General features: G+C 41.5%; 3 pseudogenes across 1 annotated transcript; all 3 read left to right on the top strand.

Moving 5' to 3' along the window:
• The first annotated feature begins 818 nt into the window (after positions 1–818).
• Positions 819–1,922, top strand: LOC109941503 (rust resistance kinase Lr10-like; annotated as a pseudogene).
• A 9,278-nt stretch (positions 1,923–11,200) lies between these two features.
• On the top strand, positions 11,201–12,730 carry LOC109941632 (receptor protein kinase pseudogene; annotated as a pseudogene). Its single transcript, NR_161321.1, has one exon. The product of NR_161321.1 is annotated as a receptor protein kinase pseudogene (transcript).
• On the top strand, positions 14,159–15,508 carry LOC103636735 (40S ribosomal protein S4 - DUF4505 superfamily pseudogene; annotated as a pseudogene).

The following is a 27,618-nucleotide window of genomic DNA, read 5'->3' as shown; positions in this document are numbered from 1 at the left end:
TGCTTGTGTCAATTTTTCATATCGAATATATCAAAAACCATATTTGATATGGGTAAACTGTAGTATAAAGGAATGGCGGCCTACTGCCCCTCCACTAGGCACAAGCCCCTAGGGACCCTAATGCAAAAAAGTTCAAAAATATTTATAATTAGGTAACTGTCATCATTGGTGTGGCGACAGACACCCATTTGTTTGCCTACAAAAACACATGTGTCTATGAACTGAATACAATAGAAGTGTAGTAGTAGCAAAATGCACATGTGTCTATGTGTGTATGAGACTACTAAGATTGCAAGGTTGTCATAAGCTAAGGTACTGGTTGTATACTTTTATTGAGAGTGTGATAACATGATGTCATATAAAATACTACTCAGGAACATTTTTTTACCAAAAATTACTCAGGAACATTTTGTTTGGCTACAAAGACAAAATCACGGACCCAACCGTTGTACTCTTGAAAAGGGCTACATTTGTTGTATGACATTGGTCTGAAGGCTATTGCACAATTTTCTAAGTTATGCATAACAAATTAAGTGAAAACTAGCATAATACTCATGCTAACGTTCCAATAATATTCAACATTACAAATCAAATAACCAAAATGTTATTCATCTCATATATATAATATCCAGAGCATATATTTTCCTAGTCAAGGCACTATTAGAGTTTTAATTTGGAATAAGGTTTGTGATAGATAGGTGGCTGGTGAATTGTTCGTTTGAGCTATCAGAGGGGACCTCTGCCGCGTTTTTTGTATAAACATAGTGTGTGGCTTCTGAAATTATTATTTTTCTTCATATATACAAACTTGGTTTTTTACAGTTATTTGCAGGTTCGTATTGATGCCGATGGAAGTATTTGTCTTCCTAGCATATAAATACTAGAAAACAAGGATAACAATAGATGCACTCGAGAAGCTCTTGCGAATGCAGCAAGTGTTGGTTCCGATGAGATATGCATATACGAACATCGTTGCTATCACTGGCCATTTCAGAGACAAGCTCGGACAAGGTGGCTATGGTTCTATATACAAGGGAGTGCTACAGCGAGGTGAAGTTCATGTTGCTGTCAAGATGCTGGGCAACTCAAACTGTAATGGAGAAGAATTCATCAGTGAAGTGGCCACCATTTGCAAGATCCACCATGTCAATGTTGTGCGCCTCGGGTTTTGCTCCGAGAACAAATCAGGGCACTTATCTATGAGTTCATGCCCCGTGGGTCTCTCGATAAGTACATCTTCTCGTCGGAGAAGAGTTTCTCATGGGAGAAACTCAATGAGATCGCTCTAGGCATTGCTAGAGGTCTCAACTGCTTGCATCAGGGGTGTGATATGCAGATTGTTCACTTGGATATCAAGCCACACAACATCCTTCTTGACAACAACTTTGGTCCAAAAGTTGCTAATTTTGGGTTTGCCAAACTGTTCCCAAGAGACGATAGTTTCATGCCACTAGGTGCTATGCGGGGAACGATAGGCTATATACACTACAAGAAACAAGGCAAAGAGTGTTGGCCAAAAACCTACACTCTTACTGAAATAAGCCGACACTCTAAAATCCGATGTGTAGAGCTTTGTGATGCTACTGTTGGAGATGACGGGCGAGCAAAGGAACGTAGATCCTCATGCAGGAAGCTCCAGTCAAGCATACTACCCATCCTTGGTGTATAGCCAGCTGAGCCAAGGAGATGCGAATGGGATCAGTGAAGGTGTTGATATGCATAAGTTAGAGAAGAAGCTATGTATCATTGGGCTTTGGTGCATACAGATGAAGCCACAAGATCGACCGACGATGAGAGAGGTCATAGAGATGCTTGAAGCTAGTGTCGATGGCATCCAAATGCCTCCAAGGCCATTCTTTTGTGATGATGAGGGTGATAGTTCTTACTCTGCAATCTCTAAACTTGATATAATAGAAGAGTAGTTGTTGTAGTAAAATACAATTGTGTCTATTTGATCTTAACGTATTATACTACTAAGAATGCAAGGTTGTCATAAGCTAATGTACTGGTTTTATGAGTTATGCATAACAAATTAAGTGAACTAGCATATTACCCACGCTAGCACTAAGATAATATTTGACAATACAAATTAAATAACTAAAAGGTTATTCATCTCATTAATATAATGCCCATGCTAAAGACCACTCATATAGAACGCAACATTCATTAGAAGGCATTAGTACCAGTTGTTGTAGAATCGATATTGACTCAGGCGTCAGTACCGATTTTAATGGACACACCCTCATGGAGGGCAATAGTATAGATTGGTGTCTCAAATTGATGCAAAAGGACTCTATCTGAGTTGGTTAGGTGGTCTGAGTGACACTTAGGTCCTAAGTTTGACTTCCTATGGAAGCAAATTTTAGGCTAGGGTTAAAAACTCTATTGTATCATTATTCTTGTGTATTCAACTGATGTCATTATTCTTGTGTATCTTCACTATAGAATTTGCATTTCCTACACACACACTACCCATATCATTGAAGGTTTAGGATCATAACTCAAAGTAATTGGATTTAGGGTTATTTTAACAAGAACATCCATTTTTCATGAGCTCAATATTAAACCCTTTTTCGTTTTGTATGTTTTTCATTGGAATCATGCTAAGATGAATTGTCGTAAAATAGAGGAGAGGTTGAATCATGAAGTAGCACTTAGAAAGGAAATTAGAAGATACATCTAACTAGCTCTTAGGGATACTGTCTCACCCTTCCAGATGCACCTCATATGTGTTCCATGATCAAGTTTTACACATATAAAGACTTACTGTATAGTAGCCAATGTCACAAGCTTTATTACATAACAAAAATGACTTATAAAATAACTAGAATAAAATAAATCGAACTAATAACTATCTCCAAAGGCACGGTTGATTGGGAGACGATGGCGTATAGATCTTATCGAACTCATCATAGTAGTATTCCTTCACCGATACCTGTTCTTGAGAGTGTGATAATATGATATCATATAAAACACCTCCATAAACCTTTTTTTACCACAAACTCCTCAAGAACATTTTGTTTTCCTACAAGCAGAGGATCATGGTCCTAGCTATTCTATTCTTAAAAAGGGATGCACTTCTTGTATGCACATCGATTCAAAGGCTATTGCACAATTTTCTAAGTTATGCATAATAATGTACTAGCAAAGTGTCTATACGTTGCTATGTATACTTAAGTAACAGAGATATATGTGTTGTGTTGGTTAGGTGGGTGTTAATATAGGTTTAGAGCCAACAATCATGGTTTTAATCTCTGTTTGCGTGTAATTTTAGTTTTTTATCATTTAAATATTGTTAAGCATGATTGGTGTTTTATATAGTAGAGAAGTGAATTAACATATTACCCACGCTAATAGTACGATAATATTCGATAATACAAATTAAATGACCAAAAGGTTATTCATCTCATATAATATAATGGCCATGTTAACGACCGCTACTAGAGAACGTGACATTCGTCTTAGCCGTTTTATTCTTCCAAATGGCTACACTTCTTGTATACGCATCCGTGCGAAGGCTTAGTGTATAATTTTCTATGTTATGCATAATAAGCTAACTAATATATTGCATGTGCTAATGCTACAACAATATTTAACTATACAAATCAAAATAACCAAAAGGTTGTTCTTGTTCATCTCATATAATATAATACCCATGCTAACTAATATGATGACACTTGATAGTGCAAATCAAATAACCATTGGACCAAAGAAGAGGCTACTAAGATAAAGCTATTTTTATCCTGAATTAAATGACATAATCGATATTTAATATGACAAAACAACAATGTATAATTCAAATCTTGAAGAAACATGTAGACCAAATAAGTTGATACAAAATCTATAAATACAGAGCTTGATACATACTGTTTATGAGTTGTGGTCGCGAGGCAAATTTATATTTCGACAAACCTTTTTTGTCTTAATGATTCGTAAATATATCATGCTCAATATAGTGTAGCATGCTATTATTCATCTACTCATCATCTATTTTGTTTCTTCTTTCGATCTTGACCCTTAATGATCTTCATAGGACAGAAAACATATAGCAGAGGGCAGCGATGGTCCGTAGTCAGCCAACTATGGTGCTAGTGGCTTGACGGCGGGCGGCTGATACCTTATAGTGGGCAATCTGACTGACTATGCATTGTCGCCTGCCAGTCTGGAGCCTAGGTGTGGGCACCTACCGGCTATATATGGCCACACCATGGAAAAGATAGAGGACAGCCGCCAGACAAACAGTGATGATTGACAGGGAGCACAACACAAAACATCGAGCGGCAAGAGTTAGGACATAGACAATAACGATATTGTTGTCGTGGTGGGTTGCCTTGCCTGTATTAGATGTCACAACGTCCATATAGTAGAATGCGACCAGAGTAGCTTGGACGACGAATCAAAAAAGGTTTACACTGCCGAAATGGTTTGGCCTAAGCAGGACAAATCTTCGGCTTGTTCTTCCATGCAGCCGGTTCAAAAGAAACAGCAGGAGGAGGTTAAGTTTACATTTAATGTTGGCAAATGTGATAAGATATTCAATGAAATACTCAAAAATGGCAACATTAAAATAAACCATACTGTTCCACCCGTCGACGAACTAAAACGTTGCGCATACTGCAAGTGGCACAACTCATTTTCTCATGCCACTAATGATTGTAATATATTCCGATGACAACTCCAATTGGCCATTAACGAGGGACGATTGAAATTTATGGAAATGCAGGTGGACACAGAGCCCTTCCCAATAAATATGATCAACTTCGATGGCAAAAAAGTCCTAATTCGGGCCAACGCGACCGATAAGGGCAAAGGCAAGGAGGTCATCATTGGCAATGCGTGAGAGGCCAATGAAATTACAAAAAACTCTAGTAGGAAAGTGATGACAGAAAGTACTCCTGATGGAGGGGAGACTCTGAAAGTTACCATCACTACCTCAAACGCCGAGGGGCAGGTGCAGGTAGGTAACCAGGTGTGGGTCCCTGTTCTATGCATTGCGGACGGTCCGACACATAGACACGGACGGTCCGACACATCATCGAATAGTCCAGATCATTTAAGCGAACGGTCCAGCAACGCCAAGAGCCGTGACGACCACGTACCTTCAAACCACGATGACCAGATATAGGTACGTGGAAAACTAACTCATTCAAGGTAGCTGGTCGATTGGTCAAATATGGCCCGACCTTTGATCAATTAATGTCTAAATATGTGAAAAAGAAGGCCGGCCCAAGTGATCGGCCACCAAAGCGACCTCGCTCACCCACTCAAGAGCGACAACAGTTAAGACCGATTGGATCACTGCACCAATCGGAAAGGTCGATATGTCATAATGTCCAATTAAGACCTAACGTGCCTGCATGGATACCTCCACCCCCATACACACCTGTGCCATATCATTATGCGTACATACCACCACCGCCATATGTCCCGAATCAAATGTGGAGCATGCCACCATATCCATTTGGGATGCCACAATACCCCGCTTGGGGGGCAACCCAAACATCTGTTTTTGATAGGTTGGCACCTCCAATACAATACCGATTGAGTGCCACTCAATCCGGTCACCAGTCATAGGCCTAGCAAAATTGCCAAACCACTCAGTCCCAAAGACCGACTGATCCGGCAGGGGGGCATATATCTATAGCCTCCAAGAGGATGACAAAAGGGGACGTCATCAAGATAGGAACAACAGATGTCGTCATACAGGAAAATAACGAAGGGCCGATGATTTTTGGTAAATCGGCCAATACAGGCGAAAAAGAAGACACGATTGCCAGCGAAGTAGCCGACCCAAATACTCCATGCCCAGATGGTGCCCATCGGGACTGACACGGTCTCGAAAGCGAAAATTGCAACACTTGAGAGCAAAGGAAAGCAAGGTCATATTGATGGAATACCGATTGCTAAGATGTTGGTAGACGGAGGGGCTGCCGTAAATTTAATGCCTTATTCATTGTACAGAAAATTAGGAAAGCAAGATGACGAATTGGTCAAGACCAATATGACGCTCAGCGGTGTTGGGACTGACAGTTCAATCAAAGCTAAGGGAGTCATGTCCGTTGAATTAACCATCGGGACCAAGACCCTTGCTCTCGCATTCATCGTCGCTGATGTAGAAGGAAATTAAAGTCTAATCTTAGGCAGAGATTAGATTCATGCTAATCAATGCATACCTTCTACTTTACATCAAATGTTGCTACAGTGGGTAGGCGATGATATAGAACAAGTGCATGCTGATGCATCGACCTGCATCGTCGTGGCCAATGCCCCTATACTTTGGGCCCATGAGACTGCTACATGTCTCACAGGAGTAGACTTTTCTAATTATCAGTTCATAAGTATAGATAGAAAAGGTTTCATTCCTATAATGCTAGAGCTGATGGAGAATCGGTTGAATCCTAAATAAAGTTTAAATGATGAGTACACCCATAAGGAACATGTCACAGGTCATGGACGGTCCGGCCCCTGAGGCCAAACAATCAGAGGAAAGGCAAGCAGATTCTCAGGGTTCATCCTAGGTTGCGGATAGTCTAGCCCTGAGGTCGAACGGTTCGGTCTTCCGCAGGACAGTTCGTGCCTTAAGGATGGGCAGTCGCTGCAGCATGGATCTGGTGTCGCGTACGGTCCGGCCTTCGAGACCAGACGGTTCACAGCCACGCAGAGACCGCCTAATTCCTCTGTGGGAGGCATAATAGAGGAATTCAGGGATCTCGACAAGTCAGGATAGTGGTTTACATCGACCGATCCTTTGGAGGAGATCAACATAGGAGATGGCAAAACTCCGAGTTCGACTTTTGTAAATAAGACATTGGAGAACGATCCTAGAGATGAAATGATCGGTCTATCAAAAGAATATACTGATTGCTTTGCTTGGAATTGCACTGAGATGCTAGGATTAAGCCGAGAGATAGTAGAGCATGGACTGGCTATTAAGTCCGGTTTCAAACCTTTCAAGCAGAAACCCAGAACATTTCATCGAGACTTACTCCCACGAATAAAGGACAAAATTCACCGGCTGCTAGAAGCTAATTTTGTTAGACCTTGCAGATACGCATAGTGGGTCTCCAATACTGTGCCGGTGGAAAAGAAAGAATTAGGTAAGCTCAGAGTATGCATTGATTTTCGCAATTTAAATACAGCAACTCCTAAAGATGAATATCATATGGCTATAGTCGACACATTGATTAATAATGCGTCAGGAAATAAAATTATTATTTTTCTTGATGGTAATGTCGGATATAACCAAATTTTATGGTAAAAAAAGATGCGTCTAAAACGGCCTTTATATGTCCAGGCTTCATTGGTTTATTTGAAAAATGCTGGCACTACTTATCAGAGGGCTATGAATTTGATCTTTCGAAAAAGAGTTGTTGGGAAACACTATGGAAGTTTACATCGATGATATTATAGTTAAATCGACTGAGTTTAGTTCTCACAAAGCTGATTTGCACAAAGCCTTTGATAAAATGTGTCGGTACGGTCTAAAGATGAACCCATGTAAATGTGCTTTTGGAGTGTCGACTGGTAAGTTCTTAGGATTTATCATTCATAAACATGGTACAGAAATAGACCCTGACCGAATTAAATCCATTCGGAATGTGGGACCTCTGACCTGTAAGCTCGAAATGCAGAAGTTTCTCGGTAAGGTAAATTATTTACGAAGGTTTATTTCTAACCTAGCCGGAAAGATTGATGCCTTCACTCCTATCATTCGGCTTAAAATGATGTCGAATTCACCTAGGAGGCAGAACAATAGGAAGCATTTAATCTTATTAGAAGATATTTGTCTTCGGCTCCCATGTTAAAAGCACCACAAGCAGGAGTGCCATTCAGGTTATACATTGCAGTCGAAGATAAAGTCATTAGAGTTGTTCTGACACAAGAGACCGAAGGAAAGGAGCATGTGGTAACCTTCCTAAGTCGGAGGCTGGTGGATGCTGAAACAAGGTACACTTTCATCGAGAAGTTATGCTTATGTCTGTTTTAAGCATGCACCAAGTGTAGGTGTTATTTATTATCTAGTCATTGCACCGTATCTGGTCAAACCGATGTGATCAAATACATGTTGCAAAACCCGATCATGAGTGGTAGAATTGGTAAATGAGCTTATTCACTTATAGAATATGACTTGGCCTATGAACCATTAAAAGCTGTGAAAGGCCAGGTCGTAGCGGATTTTATTGTAGAACATCGTATTGATGATACTTATAAACTAGATATATCGTACCTCACTGTTACTCCCTAGACTCTGTACTTTGATGGATCGGTTTGCAATGAAGGACAAGGGATTGACATCGTGCTTGTTTCACCAAGTAACACCTACTTTGACTTCGCTAGCCGATTAAAAACTTATTGCACTAACAATCAAGCCGAATATGAGGCCCTCTTATTCGGCTTGGAGCTTTTAAATTGTATGGGAGTAAAACATGTGAAGACATTTGGTGATTTTCATCTGGTTGTCCAACAAGTATTAGAAGAGTATTCATGCTTAGATGGTACTCTAAATGGTTACCATGAAAAGTGTTGGAACATAATTCATTGTTTTGACGAATTCAGCATTCATCACATATCCAGGATTGAGAATATCAGAGCTAACAATTTGGCGTAGGATGCATCAAGATATCGGATAAAGCGAGGGAGATTTCACAATACCGAAAATCCGATAACAAGTGTTGCACCAGATTCTCAGGTCGCGGACCGTCCGGGCTGCCAGCACGGACCGTCTGCTGCATGTTCGGAACATCCGGGTGCGGGATCCGGACTATGCGACATTGCCAAGAAAGTTCTCCTGATTGAGTCGACTGATAACAAAGCCGATGCGATTGATTGGAGGATGCCTATAATTAATTATCTACAAAATCCTAGTGCTAGAATGGACAGGAACGTTAGGCGTACATCTTTCAAGTATATTTTAATGAGTGATGAACTCTACCGCCGAACGGTCAATGACGTCCTGCTTAAATGCTTGGGCCCAGATGATGCCATATTAGCCATGGACGAAGTACATGAGAGGATTTGTGGTACTCATCAATCGACTCCAAAGATGAAGTGGTTATTGCGAAGATCTGGCTTCTATTGGCCTAACATGATAGCTGATTGTTTCAAGTACTACAAAGGATGCCAAGTATGTCTGAAATTCGTCGACTTACAGTTGGTCCCTGCAACCGAATTACATCCTATCATCAAACCTTATTCTTATAGAGGATGGGGATTGGACTTTATAGGAGAGATTCATCCTTCATCATCAAAAGGGCATTGATTCATGTTGGTTGCCACGGACTATTGTACCAAATGGACTGAAGCTGTTGCTCGGAAGAATATGATACACAGGGAGGTAATTGAGTTCATCACTGAGCATATTATTCATAGATTCGACATTCCCTAGACTTTGACCACAGATCAGGGGCTTCTTTTCTGTCAAAGGAGGTACGTCAGTTTGCTAAATTATATAGAATTAAGTTGCTCAATTTATCTCCATATTATGCTAAGGCCAATGGGTAGGCCAAGTCTAATAATAGGACATTGATTAGCCTGGTAAAAAAGAAGATATCTGATCACCCTAAGAATTGGCATAAGATTTTGTCCAAAGCTTTATAGGCTCATATAATATCTAAGCACCGTGCTACTAAAGTGTCTCCATTTGAGCTTGTTTATGTGCAGGAAGCAGTGTTGTCTGTAGAGATAAGTTTAAATGCTGTCAGGTTCACCAAGTAAAATGATTTAACTGTCGGTGATTATTATAATTCAATGATGGACAATATTGATGAAGTGACCAACAAGAGAGTGATAGCTCTAGGAGAAATAGAAAAGGACAAAATCATGGTCGCCAAAGCTTACAACAAGAAGGTCAAGGCTAAGTCATTCCAGGTAGGGGACCTGGTATCACTACTAGAAATATGTTTATTTAAGACATACATCTTAAGACAAATATCAGTGCATTTTATAGAAGCGTCTTTTATCATATGGTGACGAGTAAGGTAAGACAGTTTGTTGGAGATCCGTCTTTAATGAAGAAGGTTTTTGAGACAGATATATAGTAGGAAATGTCTTATATTGATTTAATACAGATTGATTTTGAAAACCGTCTCAAATAAATATACCTTTTGAGGCATTAAGTTTACAAGAATTGTCTTATATTTTGGTTAGTATATTAGACACTTCTGTATATGAAACCATCTCAAATAAAGATATTATTAGAGTCATCTAGACTATACAAACTGTCTTAGACGTTAGTGAGTATACTAGAAACTTGTAAACATAAAACCATCTTTGTACGATATTTCTGACAAGACACTGTGAAAAAACGTAGTAAATAATAAATTATGCTTAGATTGAACTAAGTATGTTCCATAGTGTTTCTAAAACGCAAAACATGTTTGAATCATGTTAATATATCCTGTAGAAGTCCCTATAATTTTTCAAATTTTTTCGATTAGTTTTTTATTTTTGAAAAGAAAAATCTAATTATGTGTTTGTAGGGATGGCCCATCGATCACTAAAAGTCTAGAAATTTAACCAATTATGATCGGTCGCTATAGAGTTAAGTGTGCGACTGATGGTGGGTCGCTATAGAGATAAGTTGGATAAAACCATCTTTGTATGATATTTCTGACAAGACACTATGAAAAAACATAGTAAATAATAAATTATGCTTAGATTGAACTAAGTATGTTCCATAGTGTTTCTAAAGCGCAAAACATGTTTGAATCATGTTAATATATCCTGTAGAAGTCCCTGTAATTATTCAAATTTTTTCGATTAGTTTTTTATTTTTAAAAGAAAAATCTAATTATGTGTTTGTAGGGATGGCCCATCGATCACTAAAAGTCTAAAAATTTAACCACTTATGATCGGTCGCTATAGAGTTAAGTGTGCGACTGATGGTGGGTCGCTATAGAGATAAGTTGGATAATAGAAACATCTCTTTACATTTAAAACCGAGAGGATTCTCGAGGTGGAGCTGTCCACGTCGCCCCAAAAATCACAGCCGTCTGGCGACTTGATCCATCTCACGCGGCCATCCGACGACTAGCTTCTTTCACTTTGGAACCCTCGTGTAAGGCCACCATCCCCTTCTCTCTCCCTTCTTTCATCTCCCCTCCCCATCTGGATCCTCCGTCGCCGGTTCCCCATTGCTGCCTCCACCGCCCCCACTCCTCACCGGTTCCCCATTGCTGCCTCCACCGCCCCCGCTCCGAGGAGGGCCACGACGGCCGGATCCTGGACTCATTGTCGCGCGCCAGGGAAAAGTGAGACCTCTAGTCCTTGTTCCTCGTTGGATTATTTGCTTACTATCATGCTTCTGGTTTTCATTTTGGGGGAATTTTTTGGGGACTATTTGATAAACTTGGAGGGTGGAGATTAGGAATTCTGCTGCCACGGACGACGACATGGCTAACCATCAGTTGGTCTCCTACCACGAGCTCGCTCGTGCTACCGAAAACTTCAGTGATGCTAACTTGTTGGGGTCTGGAAGCTTTGGGAAGGTTTTTAAGGGCCAGCTGAGCAATGGCCTGGTGGTTGCCGTAAAGGTCATACGCATGCATATGGAGCAAGCTGCTGCAAGGTTTGACGCAGAGTGTTGTGTGCTTCGAATGGCTCGGCATCGCAACCTGATAAGGATACTGAACACCTGTTCCAACTTGGACTTCAGAGCGCTGGTGCTCCAGTACATGCCCAACGGGAGCTTAGAGGAGCTCTTGCGCTCCGTCAATAGAGGAATGCGACTAGGGTTCGTTGAGAGGTTGGACATCGTGCTAGATGTGTCCATGGCAATGGAGTATCTGCACCACGAGCATTGCGAGGTGGTCCTACACTGCGACTTGAAGCCTAGCAAACTAAGGCATGAGACATTGAAGCAGCAGCTGTGCCGAAAGCTAATAAATGGTGTATCAGTGCATAAGCATGTTCCTGGGCAGAGTTCTGTTATACCTCCAGAGACAAATTCCATCTCCATGCAGGACTTAAAGGCAGTAATAGAGTTAAACCCTTGTTTGCTTGGGATTAATGCATCACTGCTACACGAAAAGATCCATTCATATGACTAGTAGGATGGAGCTAGTTGTATTCATCTCGTCACAAGATCCTATGATCTTGATGGTCTGTCTTGTTTCATGGCTGTTGTAATCAAGCCATAAGTTTACTGATGGGTGGCGGTGAAGGCAAGCGCATTCTGTGCAGTACCCTGATTGTTTTGCATGTCATCTCCAGTGCAATCTTCCAGAATGAACAAAAAACTGTGTATCTGCTGGGTGCAGTTCTAAAATAATTCATTTCATCCACCTAAGGAGTAAGGACTACGATGGGCGAAAGTGCTCCAGAGATAACTATGTTGTTGGACTCCAGACAAATTGAGGAACCATATCAAAGATTTGATCTGTAAGTTTATCATAACTAATATGTGCTTGTGCATTTCAACTTTTACATTTGTAGCATAGATACAACTGTTTCTAGTTATTTATTTGCACTCAGTTTTGTTTCAATGTCACAATAAATAGAAACTTTTTATAAGACATGTCGGGAACACTTGTAGCGTTGATGTGTGAGTATATTTTCATCAGAACTGATGGTAACAAAGACTAAACTGACACTAGTCATGTCCAACTATTAAGACAACAATTGTTTCTCAAAGATGAACAGTGGAAACACCCTTTTGTAAGATAGTAGATTCTGTTGAGCTCTTGGCCCCAATTATGCCAATAACACTCTGTTTATATTGTGGTACTTGGCAGTTGGCACACGATTTTCTTATAATCATCTGCTGTTGCTGAGACAAAGCAGTCCTATGGTATCAAGTACACTTTCTTCTTTCACTTGAGTTTTATATTCTATCTTACTTTCTTCTTTCACCAACAAGTTTCGATTTTGGTCCCGGTAATTTGGCTGTCTTTGGTCATTGATTAATTATATGCCCACCACTATAATTTGGTCATGTTTCTCTACTTATAGTTGTCATTTATGAAGTAACAATATCTGTTCTCCTATTTTGTACTGTGAGAAAAGGAAGTTCACTTTATAACTCTCTAATTTTATTTCTTCCCGCTAATCTAAAAAAATTGTTTAATTGTCTGTTCAAGTAAAGTGAAATTTCCTGTCCAACTTCTGCATTGTAGCCAAATGAAAGCCTGTATGAGCAGAAGCCCGAAGAAACAACTCCTGTCCTGCCATCATCGGTGATTGCAAGTACTGCAGCTAGGAGCAAACCCCATACTTCCCGATTTGAATATGTAGAAAATGCAGCTGCTCCTAAGACTGGGAGCAGCTCAGAAGGCAATCTCATGAGTGGACATGTTGCACCCCCAAAGTCATCGAACTTCTTTGTTGAATTTGGGATGGACAGTGGATATCACAAAAAATATACATCCAGTTCATCCAAAGTGCAGGTAACTGTTTTATTCAGACATATATGATTAATCATCATTCATCAATATGTGAACTCCATTGAACAAGTATACTGTAAAGTCAGAACTAAAAAGAGGAACATTTGGTTCCACCATTTCACCTTATTTTGTACTAAGGGGAAGTATTTAGAGATTGAATTGATGGCAATTACTTCAGTCTTTAAACCTGTTATTAGTGTTGATAATGTTGATTCTATTCTGTCGCACATTGTTGTGAACAACTTGGAAATACCTTGCGAGGTTTCCTTAAGCTGTTCCTAGTTTGGCATCAAGTTTGTCTGTGTTCTCTGCTCCTCCTCCCCTCCTGTTAAGACTGCAGCTTAGTATTCCATTTGAAATTGGTCGTCTCATTTCACCAAGACTCGCTCTTAAAAGAAGGCTTGCCATTATATGTCCTACTCAGTTAGGGAGGAAAAGAAGGGGAATGCTGGGGCCAACTGCCAAGCTAGTTATGCACTTGTATCTAATATATTGATTTGAATATGATGACCTCTATATTGTTAGTTTCTGAATTTTTGCAACACAGATGAACCTCTCAATTGACAAGTGATGCAGGATAAATAATTTGTCCACAAGCATGATTGCATTATCCCAGGTGCTTATGAAAGTTTTTACCTTTTCTTCAATATGAAGTCTGAATGTGTGGTGTGGCCTGTCTGATCTATCTAGCAGGTTTAGTGGTACTCACAACAGCTAAACCTTAAACTTGTTTTCTTCTTAATGCCTCCGTGAACGGTTTAAGTTCTTTCGCTACGGAGATGGCAGCGGCGGCGGGGCCATACAAAGAGATGCTGGAAGTGGTGAACGCGTGCGCGGCCCGGATCCGGTGGCGCCTCCGTCCAGCTTCCAAGCGCCACCTCCTCAACGGTCAGTGCCCACTCGCTTGCTGCTTTCTCTTAGTAGTTGTAGTCGTTTTTTAACGGGAAATACATCAGGGAAGCCACCAGCCCACCACTATATAAGATTTTATTAATTAAAAAATAGTGTTAATGCACGGCCACGAAGAAAAAGTAAATTCATGAACAAATCTACCTAACTTATGATTTCTGTTGGATTTTAACTCTAGTCTACCTCTTTAAAATTAAAAGGTTGTGTTGTGGTTGTTGATGAACAAACCTAGTTGTTGCCAGATATCATGTTTCTCTGCACTGGGTTGCGGCCTGTGGTACTGGTCGACTATGGTGGCACAATGCCTCAGCTACAAGAAAATCTTTGTGGCCTGCTATATATTGCCCGACAGGTAATTTCACGACTTTGATGTATCAAATATTAGGATTATCTGTACCAGTTCAACACAGAATCAGGTATTGCATATGGATCATTTTTCTCCACTGCTAATTGTCATCCAACTGACAATAAACGATCGCCGGAAATAATACTGCCATTTGTAGTGTTACTCCCTTGCAACTTGCAAGCGCATCGGAATGATGTGGTTCTGGTCACTGTTTAAATTTCACCCACGTGAGCACTGTATGCCCTTTCCCCTTCACTCACCTGGCAAACTCCTGTTCTATGGAAGGATCCTTGTGCCAAAAGACATAAGTTTTTTGGATCTTGATAGTGACTAGAAGTTTGGGACTGAACCTGCTCTGCCGTTTAATCCATTGGCTGCTAGAGCAGCCACAATAAGTCTATCAGCGTTTGGACCATTTGGTTTTGGCTTCTTCAATGGCAAGGGCAAAAGGCAGAACAAGAAACCCAACAATCTAGATCAGTCCCACCAGAAGCCTATATTACATTGTACTTGGCCTTGAAAATAGTTATATTATATTTTACTTGAATTTATGTTTATCTTTTTTTATCTGTTTGGACAGATCTCTATTAAATGTCATATGCTACAATTGTTAGGTCTATTAATAGATGTTGCTCTGTCTATCTATCCATTTACATTGCTGGAAATTCCCATGCCCTTTCATAGTACGCCTTGTGAAATGCTCACTGCTTTTCTATTGGTTTGTGTGCAGTTCAAGCTCTGCAAGGTGAGGTCTGTTCAGTTTGGCCAGAAAGGCATCCCCTACCTGAACACCTACGACGACCGCACCATCCGCTACCCCGACCCTCTCATCAAGGCCAACGACACCATCAAGATCGATCTGTAGACCAACAAGATCATGGACTTCATCAAGTTGTATTTGCCCTTTCATGGACTTCATCAAATTATATACTTAGTTAGGCTCAATGTTAGCACAAACAGTTGATGAACAAGTTTAAATTTAGAGTACACTTATGTATGAGTTATTTGACAATGCTTATTTATGAGATATTGAATGTTATTTATCTATATTATATTAATTATAGTGTTATTAAATATATGTGTATGTATTTTTCTCTTTTAAATTATTATAATGTAGTAATTTAAGAATATACTGCCAAGTAAGTCGTTTCAAATCTTAATAAGACATTTCTCAAAACGTCTAATATCAGTCTCCTAAATAAGACGGTTTTTAAAACGTCCAATATCACTCTCCTAAATACGATGGTTTTTCTGTTGCGAGTGTCTATTATTATAGGCTATTCTAGTCAGTTTGATAAATACTTTGTGACTTATAATGTTCATATTTTCGACAGTTCTTTCGAAGAAGTGTCTTAAACAAAACCTAATGTAAGACGGTTTATTGGACAAAATGACGTAACAAATTCCTTTTTAGACGGTTATAAATTAAAAAATGTCTTATTTAATATCTTTTAAGACGGTTTATAACCATCTTAAAAACGGAAGATCTTTTGCGACTCCATCAAATTTGGACACATCATAAGTGTCTTAATAACTAAAAATTAACCGTCTCATATAACACGATTTGTAGTAGTGTATGGAAGACCATCTTTCCACTAAGGAGCAAAGACTGAAAGTTTGGGAAATGGTCACCAAGCTGGGAAGGCCCTTACAAGATCACACAGGTAATATCCGGTAACACCTACTTGTTGCAAACGCTGCAAGGCAAAGACTTATCCAAGGTGCTAAACGGACGTTTCCTCAAGCATTACCATCCTAGTATGTGGCAAAGATGCCTAAAAAATCGATGTGTTCACATCAGGTTAGTTTTAGCCTGAGTTAGTGGTTTTGGTTCGCTCAAGCTCCGCCAAAAGGTAGGGGGCATGTGTTGAGCACCAAATTGACCAGGTAGACGGTCCAGCCCTGAGGTCGGATGGTCCGCGGTCCAGACAGTCCGCCGTTGTGGCACAGACCGTTCGCGCGCGCAGAGCCAGTTAGGGTTCCAAGTTTCTTGATGGATTTGTTAGCTAAATCCGTGGAATTAGCTCGGGAGATGGCTTATAACGAGTCTAGACCTCCCCTCTATATATATAGAGGGCTACGGCCGATTGGAACACGAACAATCGATCAAATAATCAATATACATCTAATTCTTTACCTTTTGCCCTAGGAGTAGACAATAACTTAGATTCCTCTATCTAAATCTTCACCTCTTTCTGGCTCTACGTCAATTAGACGTGTCTTGGGTGGCATGCCAATCCCAAGACAAAGCCTAGGATCTCTCCTCCCCGACGGGGTCCCTCCCAGGAGCGAGATTTAGGCGCTGTCGGTGAACTCCGCCGCCCCTGCGCACACGCGGACCACCCAACCACCATTCGTGGACCGTCCGAGTCATCGGGCAGGAACACCAGCCCCTACGCCAAGTCGTGGACCATCTGCGCCTCCGCAGATAGCACCGTCATCGGTTCTCATCGCAGTGATTGGCGCCCGAATCAGTGCCAACAAGAATGTCTGCTATGTTCTATATGAAAAAAATGCATAGGTGGATTGGCTAGCGAGGGAAGATGAAGTCAATATGTCACAGGTTTGATCCCTCCTTACTATGATTTTTTGGATTTTGTTTGGCTGATTTGCGGGCGTTGCAAAATCTAAGCAAAAAAATGATTGCGCTGTTGAGGGATCAAACCTAGGATGACTTGCCCTACACCTACCCGAGCTAACCAGTCCAACTATGATAACTTCTCATATGGAACATGCCAGGCGATAGGCCCCCTAGGGACCTTGGTACAAAAAAGTTCAAAAATATTTACAATTCGGTCCCTACTGTCATTGGTGAGATAAAGGCAAATAGTAGTGTGGTGGGAGAGGACCTACTACCCCTACACTAGGCAACAGGCCCCCTCAAGACCGTGGTGCGAGAAAAGTTCAAGAATATTTATAACTGGGTCTGTGTCATCATTTGTGGGATGGTAGGCACCGTTTTTGAAATATTTCAGTTCTAAGGTATATTTTGAATATTCTAAATGTAAAAAATGAAAAAAAAACTATGTGAAGCCTTATGTCTCATGTTTTGCCTGTAATAATAAGCCCATATATCTGAACATATCATTTGTGTTTGTATGTGTAAATCTGAGTATACAATTTTCGACAATGGTCCACACACATGAACAAAATAATTGCAGAAAAGCTATAGAGTCACTACAGTAAACAAGGAAATGTTTGATGGCCTAAGCCGTCAGTCATAAGCCCTATACCGTCGGACATTACTTATTTCCAATGGCTTAGAGCCTATGTCCGACAGCAAGGGTCCATCAGTTCTAAAAGGTCAAAAATATGGTTTTGTTGGATGGCAGCCATCGGGGATATGATAAGTCCGATAACCGATTTGGTCTATTGATAGTTAAATTGGGTAACAGTCATGATGGCATCCAGTGGGCCCCATAGGGTTATGTCTGATGGTCTGCATGTGGGTCATCGAAGATAACAAGCTTATATCCACGGTTGCATGCTCGTCATCGAACTTAAGTTGGTGGTATGTTCGATGGCCCACGGGCAATCATCGGACCTTATAACATTATATCCAATGGCCACAGCTAGGTCATCAGACTTAATGAATTCCATGGAGGTAAAAATTCTCGTTTTTTTGTCAATTCCCACAATTCACAAGATAACAAATTTCATACACATCAGATTCATCTGGAATATCAATATATACATCCACATTCTCACATATATCAATCCACACATTCGCATTCCCATTTGCAACACATTGACAACCACAAACCACAAAAACGGCATTCACATTTCCACTCACAAAAACGACATTCACAACCACAAACCACATTCACATATAGTTCAACATCACATATACATCACATTGACATAGTTTAAGGTCGAGCTACATTCACATAGTTTGAAGTCACTAAAATGTCGTCATAAAACTACTAAAGTTCTAAAGTGCAATGGAATCCAAACTAACTAAGCCAACCAACCATCACCTGGTTGGTTTGAGTTGCGACCACTTCCTCTGACTGGACTATGGCTGACAAAGAGGTTGCTTTGCCATGAAGTTGCGTCGTCGTCTTGGACATGTGGCGGTGCTGCAATCGAAGGGGAAGGTGTCTGGAAGCCCTATAACACATATTTTTATATTGAACACTAAATTCTTCATTTGAAACACACACACATGTACATATGAATGAATACCTGATCTAGACAAACCAAAGGGACATGTGGCGACCGTGCAAGTGATAGAAGTGGCATCCCAAAGGCTAATAATGGGCATCCGTCTGTTGTGGCACTTGCTACAAATTAGATGCAAGTAACTATTGACGAAGTACCAAACGAAACAAGTTTGAAGTTACGAATAACATATTACTTCAACTTACCTAGAAGAAAGCCTACATGTTGCCTCAACACTTCTTGTAGACTGGTAATCTCCATGTCCTGTGTAGAGGCACAAGAACGAGACGATTGCGAGGATGATGATATAGACTGTCATCCTCGATGTCTCAGCTCCCTAGAATCAATCGAAGAATCAAATATACCCTACCGATAGTAGTGAACCATAGACTTGGTAAAATAGCAAGCATATGGGCATAACTTAAAAATCAAAATGGAATACTTTCACCGTCCATGGGCTTGTCTCCCTATGCTAGCATATGTTGCCTCTAGGTCACTTGGTTGGCTCCAATCATAGTCCTACCCATGGCGCTCAACCATCTGCTCCCCATATGCTTCCTGGAGAAAAACACACCAAATATCAATACATCATCAGGGCGATGGACGGTACCGGGTCGCAGCGACGGGGCATAGATGGTTTGTGGCAGCAGGAAGAGAGAGGAGCAGAGAGAGGAAAGAGAGGGAGAGAGAACGTGAGATAGAAATGGAACGGCATCAGGGCCATTACCTAATCTAATTTATTTCTGAGAACTACACTAAGGGTCGTCATACATAACACTAAGTCCGACAACTAGGACTATGAGTTGTTGGTAATACCACTCAGTCTGACGGGATCCTCATGTAGGAAGCTCCAGTCAAGCATACTACCCATCCTTGGTGTATAGTCGGCTGAGCCGACGAGATATGGATGGGATCCATGAAGTTGTTGATATGCACGAGTTAGAGAAGAAGCTATGTATCATTGGACTTTGGTGCATCTAGATGATGTCGGTCGACGATGAGCGAAGTCATAGAGATGCTTGAAACTTGCGTCGATGGCATCCAATGCCTCCAAGTTTCTTTTGCGTTGGTGAGGGTGATAGTTCTTATTCCACAATCTCTAAATTGAATACAATAGAAAATTAGTAGTAAAATACACTTGTGTTTATGTGCTCTTAATTTATCAGACTACTATGATTGCAAGATTGTCATAAGCTAAGGTACAGGTTGTATACTTTAATTGAGTGTGTGATAATGTGATGTCATATTAAATACCTCCATGAAGTTTTTTACAAAGAACTCCTCAAGAAAATTTTGTTTGCCTATAAGTAGAGGATCACAGTCCTAGCCATTGTATTCTTCTAGAGGGCTGCACTTCCTGTATACGCATCCGTGCGAAGGCTCAAGGATTGTTTAGTTAGAAGAGGATTGAAGGAGATCGGAGGGGATTGAGAGGAAAATTAGTTCATTTCCTCCTCAATTTTCTCCCATCCCCTTCAATCCCTTTCTAACCAAAAAGCCCTTACTGTACAGTTTTCTATGCTATGCATAATAAACTAAGTAAACTAGTATATTGCCTCTCTAATAATGCAACAATAGTTGGTAATACAAATCAAATATCCAAAAGGTTATTCATTTCATATATAAAATACCCCATGCTAACTACTATGATGACATTTGATAGTGCAAATCAAATAACCAAACGATTATTTAGCTATATGCCTGGACCATTACAAAATCCAACACACTACATACGAAAAAATATATTATCTACAAGATTCATAAGATTGAACTAAAATTCAAGTTTGATGAGAGTGCATGTGCTAGCTCGTGAAGCCTTGCCATTTTTACATTTAAAAATATTCAAAAATTTCAAATCTATACCCCAAAACTGAAATATTGCATAAATGGGTGTTTGTTGCCCCGTCAATGGGTGGCAGAGACCCAGTTGTAAACAATTTTAAATTTTGTTCCGCACCGGGGTCCCTGGGGACCTCTCGCCCGCTAGAGGGGCATGATAGATGCTTGCCGCCAAGTGGAGGGGTGGCAGGCCCCCTTCCCCCTATACTCTAGTTTGCTCTTATTGTAGGGTGTCTCGAAAATTGTCGCAAGTGGATTGGCTAGTGACGGGAGGTGCAAGGCAAGATGTCATAGGATTTTGTATGTCTGATTTGTGGGCATTGGAAAATCTAAGTGTAAACCAAAAAATGTGATGCACCTCCCAAAGCTAATTAGTGTTCTTATGACAATTTCTCGTATGGAATATACCGGTAACCATATATAATATGAGCAAATGGTAGTATAGAGGAATAGGGGCCTACTGCCCCTCCACTCGGAGGTAGGCCCCAAGGGACCCGATGTAAAAAAGTTCAAAAATATTTTATAATTGTATACCTATTGTGGGGGATAGATATCCCCTAGATTCTCATACCGAGGATCCAGAGTGTGGGCCATTGAAGGGCCCCAAGTAGGTCGGGCGACTAATTTTATGGGCCGACCGGTTGACTTGGGCCCAAAGACAGCGGGAAGACTTGAAGACCAAGGCAACACATACGACTTGGAAAACCGCCTTCCGAGAGTGTAGGCTAGCGATAAGGCAGATCACCGACTTCTAACCCTAAAATCGTCATCTATATAAGGCGGGTTAGGGACCCCCACAAAAAGAGAGATTCCCCCACCTTGTAGATAATTCTCCCTTTGGTGGTACTAAGGACCTAGATGTCGCCTAAAGGGAGGTGAATAGGCGAATAAAATTTTTAACCAAAACTAAAAATTTTCTTACTCTACTCATAGAAGTATATGCAGCGGAATCCTGATGAGTAGAGTTGGTCGCAACGGAATGGGGTCCTTGTCTCAAAAAGATCCTGCACTTCACAAACAACTTATACCAAAGATAAGAGTAGAAGTGCAAATAGAAATAGAAGAAGACATAAATAGATATGCAATTTTCCCACGGCCAACACTACTGGAATCAGCCTCTTTGCCGAGTGTTTGAAGCACTCGGCAAAGCCTGGAAAACACTCGGCGAAGGCTTTGCCGAGTGTGACACTCAGCAAAGAGAGCTCGACGAACTATACATTGGCAACGGCTTCTTTGCCGAGTACTTTTTATCGGGCACTTGGTAAAGCATTTGCCGAGTGTCGCTCGGTACTCGGTAAAGAAAAGTCGTCGTCACGACGGCTGGTAACGGAGACGGCGCCTTTGCCGAGTGTACTGTGTGACTCTCGGCAAAGAGTATCTCTTTGCCGAGTGTATTAGGTGACACTCAGAAAAGAGTTTCCCTTTTAGCCGAGTGTTCGCCAGACTAGCACTCGGCAAAGAGGCCACCATCGGGCCCCTTTGTCAGTTTCTTTGCCGAGTGCGCTAGGAGGCACTCGACAAAGCATGCTTCTTTGCCGAGTGCAAGGGCCATAGCACTCGGCAAAGAAGCTTTACCGGTGCCCATGTATTTCTTCTTTGCCGAGTGCTATGACCCTGACACTTGGTAAATCACCTCTTTGCCGAATGTTACACTCGGCAAAGTGACCAGTATACCCCTTTTTATTTGTTTTTGCTATTCCATCCAAACAAACAAAAGATATATCACATATACATCACAGATATCACATAATCATCACATACATAATAGAGACCACATATTTCACAAATCTAACAAGTTTTTCACAAACATGTCTATGTTCATACCAAGTTTCACCAACATAAGTATTACCAACTCAAACATAAGTTCAAGACAAGTTTCACCAACATAAGTTCGCACAAGTTCACCAACATAAGTATCGCAACTAAGCTAAAAAGGTGGGCGCCTGAACTGGTGTGGCGATGAGTTGGGGCTACCTTGGTGGTGGGAGGGACTGGTACCAAACATGCATTTTGAAGTTTGCCTTCGTAGCTCGATTGTACGTCCATACCCCTTCCTCCCAAGCACGTACCAGTTCATTAATCAAAGGCTCCATGTACATGCCCATTTTATTCCTCGGGTGTCTGGGAATTATCAACGACACGAATATATTCTGCCTTTGAAAGCACACACCGGGGGAGATTGATTAGGATAACAAACACAGGCCAACATGTGTATGGGGCAGCGCTCATTCTATAGGGATTGAACCCATCTGTGGCCAGCGTAGCACATACATTACGAGCCTCTTCGTCTTTCTCATGGTGAATGGCATCAAAGTGTTTCCATGCTTCACCATCGGATGCGTGCACCATCTTGTCATGATTGTATGGTTTTCCATTTTTGTGCCATGTCATCTGTTTCGCGGATTCCTTGTCGTGTATAGACACTAGATCCTCGGTATGAACGGAAGGTGGCGTAGGATTGTCACGGGGATGTCGAGCTACCTCTTCTGTCCATCACCAGATTCTACCTCCATGAACCTAGACGATTTACACTTCGGACAGTACTATGCCTCCGTGTATTGTTTCCTAAATAGCACGCAGCCCTTCAGACAAGCATGTATCTGCTCATACGTCATCTTGAGTGCACGAAGGAGTTTTTGTGCCTCGTACGTGCACTTTGGCAGAACGTGATCCTCCAGAAGAAGGCTATCAATAACCATCAACAAGCCATCGAATGTGTCTCGACTCATGTTGTACTGCGACTTGAACGCCATTACACACCCAATGGCATCCAGTTGAGAAACCTTTGTCTAGCCGTGAAGGGGCTTCTGTGCCGCGTCAAACATGTCGTAGAACGCCTTTGCAGTCGGCTCTGGCTCGTCCTCCGTACATCCTCCGACGTACTGTACCTCATGATAGTCGTTCAACATATCCGCTACCCTCGCATCAGCATCACAATGCTCGACGCGTTGTCTCAACACCTCCTCCCTCGTACGATGCGCTTCACCATGGAAGATCCACCGAGTATAGTCTGGTGTAAATCCATTCTTCCAAATATGTTCTACCATGACCTTCTTTGATTTTATTTCCGGTTGGCACAATTGCTGCATGGGCATGGGACTAGACTCGCTCCTTTAGCAGCTTCGCCATATGCTCATTCCATGAAATCATAGGTCTTTCTAATCCATTCAGGGGTGACATCATTCCTTCCTACACGGCCCGTGTACATCCACTCACGGTACTCCATCCTCTAAAAAATTAATAGAAGCCTATCAACAAAAAATTTCGACAGCACCTCCCCTGCACGGGGAGGTGTCCAAAACCTGCAAATAAAAGTAGCAGCACGATGGCTGACATCCACGCATATTTCAACGGCACATATATAAACCCTAAAACCCTAAACCCTAATCATTTCATATATATCATGCATGTAATATACCTAGTTGTCACATATATAAATTTGACTTAATATCAAACCTAATCATTTCATATAAATCATACACGTAGAACAAAGAGGTTCTTTAATTAGAATATCACAAAACGGAAGGAAGCAATCACCTCGGGGGACGTGGGCCGAGGCTCGCCGGTGTCGAGGCTGTCCGGAGATGGCCGACCGCAGGGCCAGGGATGGGGGTCAGGTCGAGCGACGGTGGGGACACGGAGGCAAGGAGGTTGCCGGCGCGTGGGGAGGCAACGACGACGAGTGGGGAGGAGGCGGGGAGGATGGACGGCGTGTGGGGATGCGGCGGCGGCGCGTGGGGAGGAGGTGGGGAGGATGGCCCTCACGTGGGGAGGCGGCAGCGGCGAGTGGGTTGGCGACGACGAGTGGGTTTGACAGATAGGAGAGAAGAGAAGAAGGCTGGTTAGGGCTATGTACACATACTTTGCCGAGTGCCATATCATGGGCATTCAACAAAGATTTTTTTAAAATTTTAAAATATACTTTGTCGAGTGTCAAGGATCTGACACTCGGCAAAGTATTATGTGTCGAATGTCCCACGGCAGGCACTCGGCAAAGAATGCTTTGTCGAGTGTCAGATCCTTCACACTCAGCAAAGTATATTTTTATTCTTTTCTTTTTTTCCAACCAACATTTTTGTGGTTTGTTTCTACACTATGTATACCTACATGTTCAATTTTGGCACAATTATAAAAGTGTTTGTTATAGCTATTTGATTTAGTTTGTTTAATTGAATTTCTTCGGATGGTTCAGATTTGAACTGCAAGTCACTCGAAAAATGGAAAACGGTGAATGCAAAAATGATATGAATGTTTTTAGCACAAGTTACGGCATATTTCAGAAACAGACTAGAATTTTCGAGCATTATGCTCACGAAACATGACCGTGAACTTGCCACACAGTTGTTTAAAAATTGTATAAAACACAAACAAAGTCAGAAAATCATGAAACTTATCGACACATCATGATATCATATGTAGAGTCCATGATAAAAATTTGAGAATGTTTCGTGAAAATTATCAACACTATGTGTAGAAACCTGAGAGTACTATACATGAAATTATAGAGTTTCAATTTAGACCGGCTAGGTTTCTACACATAGTGTGTCACAACTTTATCGAAACATTCTCAAATTTTTATCACAACCTCTACCAATGATATCATGACATGTGGACAAGTTTCATGATTTTCTGACTTTGTTAGTGTTTTATACATTTTTAAACAACTAGATGGCAAGTTCATGGTCATGTTTAGTGAGCATGGTGCTCGAAGATTCCGGTCTGCTACTTAAATCGGTCGTAACTTATGTTAAATAATATGGATACCATTTTTGCATTCATGGTTTTATATTTTTTGAGTGACTTGTAGTTCAAATCTGAATTATCCGAGGAAATTCAATTAAACGAACAAAATCTAATAGTTATAGCAAACACTTTTATAATTGTCCAAAAATGGAACATATGTAAGTCTACATAGTGTTGAAACATAACACAAAAAATTTGGTTGGGAAAAGAAAAAAATAATAAAAATATACTTTGTCGAGTGTCCAAGTGTGACACTCGGCAAAGCATACTTTGACGAGTGTTGGACGTGGGACACTCGGCAAAGAAGCTACTTTGCTAAGTGACAAATCCCGACACTCGGTGAAGATAACGGGTAGCTGACGGCCCTTTGCCGAACGTCGCTTTTCGCCGAGTGTTTGACACTCGACAAAGATGTCTTTCTGTACCGAGTGTTCTGTTATCGGTAAACGTCGTCGTTACCGAGAGTAGAACTTTACCGAGTGCCCGACGAAAAGCATTCGGCAAAGTTGAGCACTCGGCAAAGAGCCGGATTCCGATAGTGCAAGCCTGAAATGCTTGTCTACATTCACATTGGAGTAGCCAACGTAGTTTGGATTCTATTTCAACTTTTCTCTGTTTGCTCAAATTTATTACCAGTGTGATAAAGCGAGTCTTCTTTTATATCGATTGTATTGCAGTACAATAGAACAACGACTATAGCTCAACGACGGATACGGATGTGGATGGCGGTGGCTACATGGATAGGATGAGCAGCGGTCACATGGATGGGGTTTTAATAATCTTGTCTCTATCGGTTTAAAAAGCCAACGTAAATAAAAGTTTTATTATGTCGGTTTTTCTCAGTTGTAATTCAGTTTTTTACGTCGACCACTATCACGCTGACTTAAATAACCACTTTATTTTTGTTGGGTTTTTTAACCTATGTAAATTGTTCTATCTAAATTAGTTTACTGTATAAATTGTTTTACAGCTGACGTAAATAACCTCACCGGCATAGATTTGTCCGTTTACTGTAGTAGTCTCTACTACTCTATATATTTATACTGTGGGTGTCCACATCTCATGGTGAAGCACGCCCCCACCCGTCTCTCCTCGCCTATGGAAAGCCACCCCCTCCACTACGATGCTCGCCCACGCTGTCGATGGAAGGCGCGCCCGTGTTCCTCGTCCCCGCAATCGACGCGATGCTCACCCCTGGCCAGCCTCGCCCCACCACTACCGGAATCAGCTCCTTTGCCGTGTGTTCTAAACACACGACAAAGGCTATTTTACACTCGGCAAAGGCTTTGCCGAGTGTAACACTCGGCAAAGAACGCTCGATGAACTGTACATCGGCAACAGCTTCTTTGCCGAGTACTTTTTGTCGTGCACTCGGCAAAGAAAAGTCACCGTCACGGCGCCAAGTAACGGTGACGGATCCTTTGCCGAGTGCCTACGGCGACACTCGGCAAAGACTGGTCCAGTGGACCCCACAGCCAGTCCCTGTGCCGAGAGCCCTAGTAGGCACTCGACAAAGGAGGGTTCTTTGCCGAGTGTCTGGTGGCCTGGCACTCGGCAAAGAACCCTCCAGTGGGCCCCTTTGCCAGTATCTTTGCCGAGTGCCTTGGCAAAAGCACTCGGCAAAGATGTCTTTGCCGGTTCCCAGGTTTCCTTCTTTGCCGAGTGCCACTGTCAGCACTCGGCAAAGATGTCTTTACCGGTTCCCAGGTTTCCTTCTTTGCCGAGTGCCATGGTCATAGCACTCGGCAAAGCAACCCTTTGCCGAGTGTTACACTCGGCAAAGTGACCAGGATGTCCCTTTTTTATTTGCTTTTGTTGTTCCATCCAAACAAACAAAAGATATATATCATTCACATCACATTATATATCAAGCACATCACAGAATGAACACATTTATCATCAACACCATATATATCACAAAGTCTCACAAAACAGATCACAAGTCTCACTAAAGTCAGGATCATCACAAAACAGATACAAGTCTGCATCATCACTAACATCACCAAGTATCTCACAAGATAAAGTGTAACTAACATCACCAACACTCATAAAGGTAAGTCTGGATCATCACAAAACAAATCATCAACGAGGTGGGCATCTGGACTGGTTCGGCGAAGGGCTGGACGAAGCATGAGGGTTGTTCGACGCCGTCGATTGACCCTGCACAGAGAAGAGATTGTATGTGTGAGAACATATGAATATATATCATGCAGTACTAAAATTTTGATACTCACAGGAGTA

The sequence above is a fragment of the Zea mays genome, chromosome 8, assembly GCF_902167145.1.
Source record: "Zea mays cultivar B73 chromosome 8, Zm-B73-REFERENCE-NAM-5.0, whole genome shotgun sequence".
Lineage (NCBI taxonomy): Eukaryota > Viridiplantae > Streptophyta > Magnoliopsida > Poales > Poaceae > Zea > Zea mays.
This window is presented reverse-complemented; position numbering and strand designations above follow the sequence as displayed.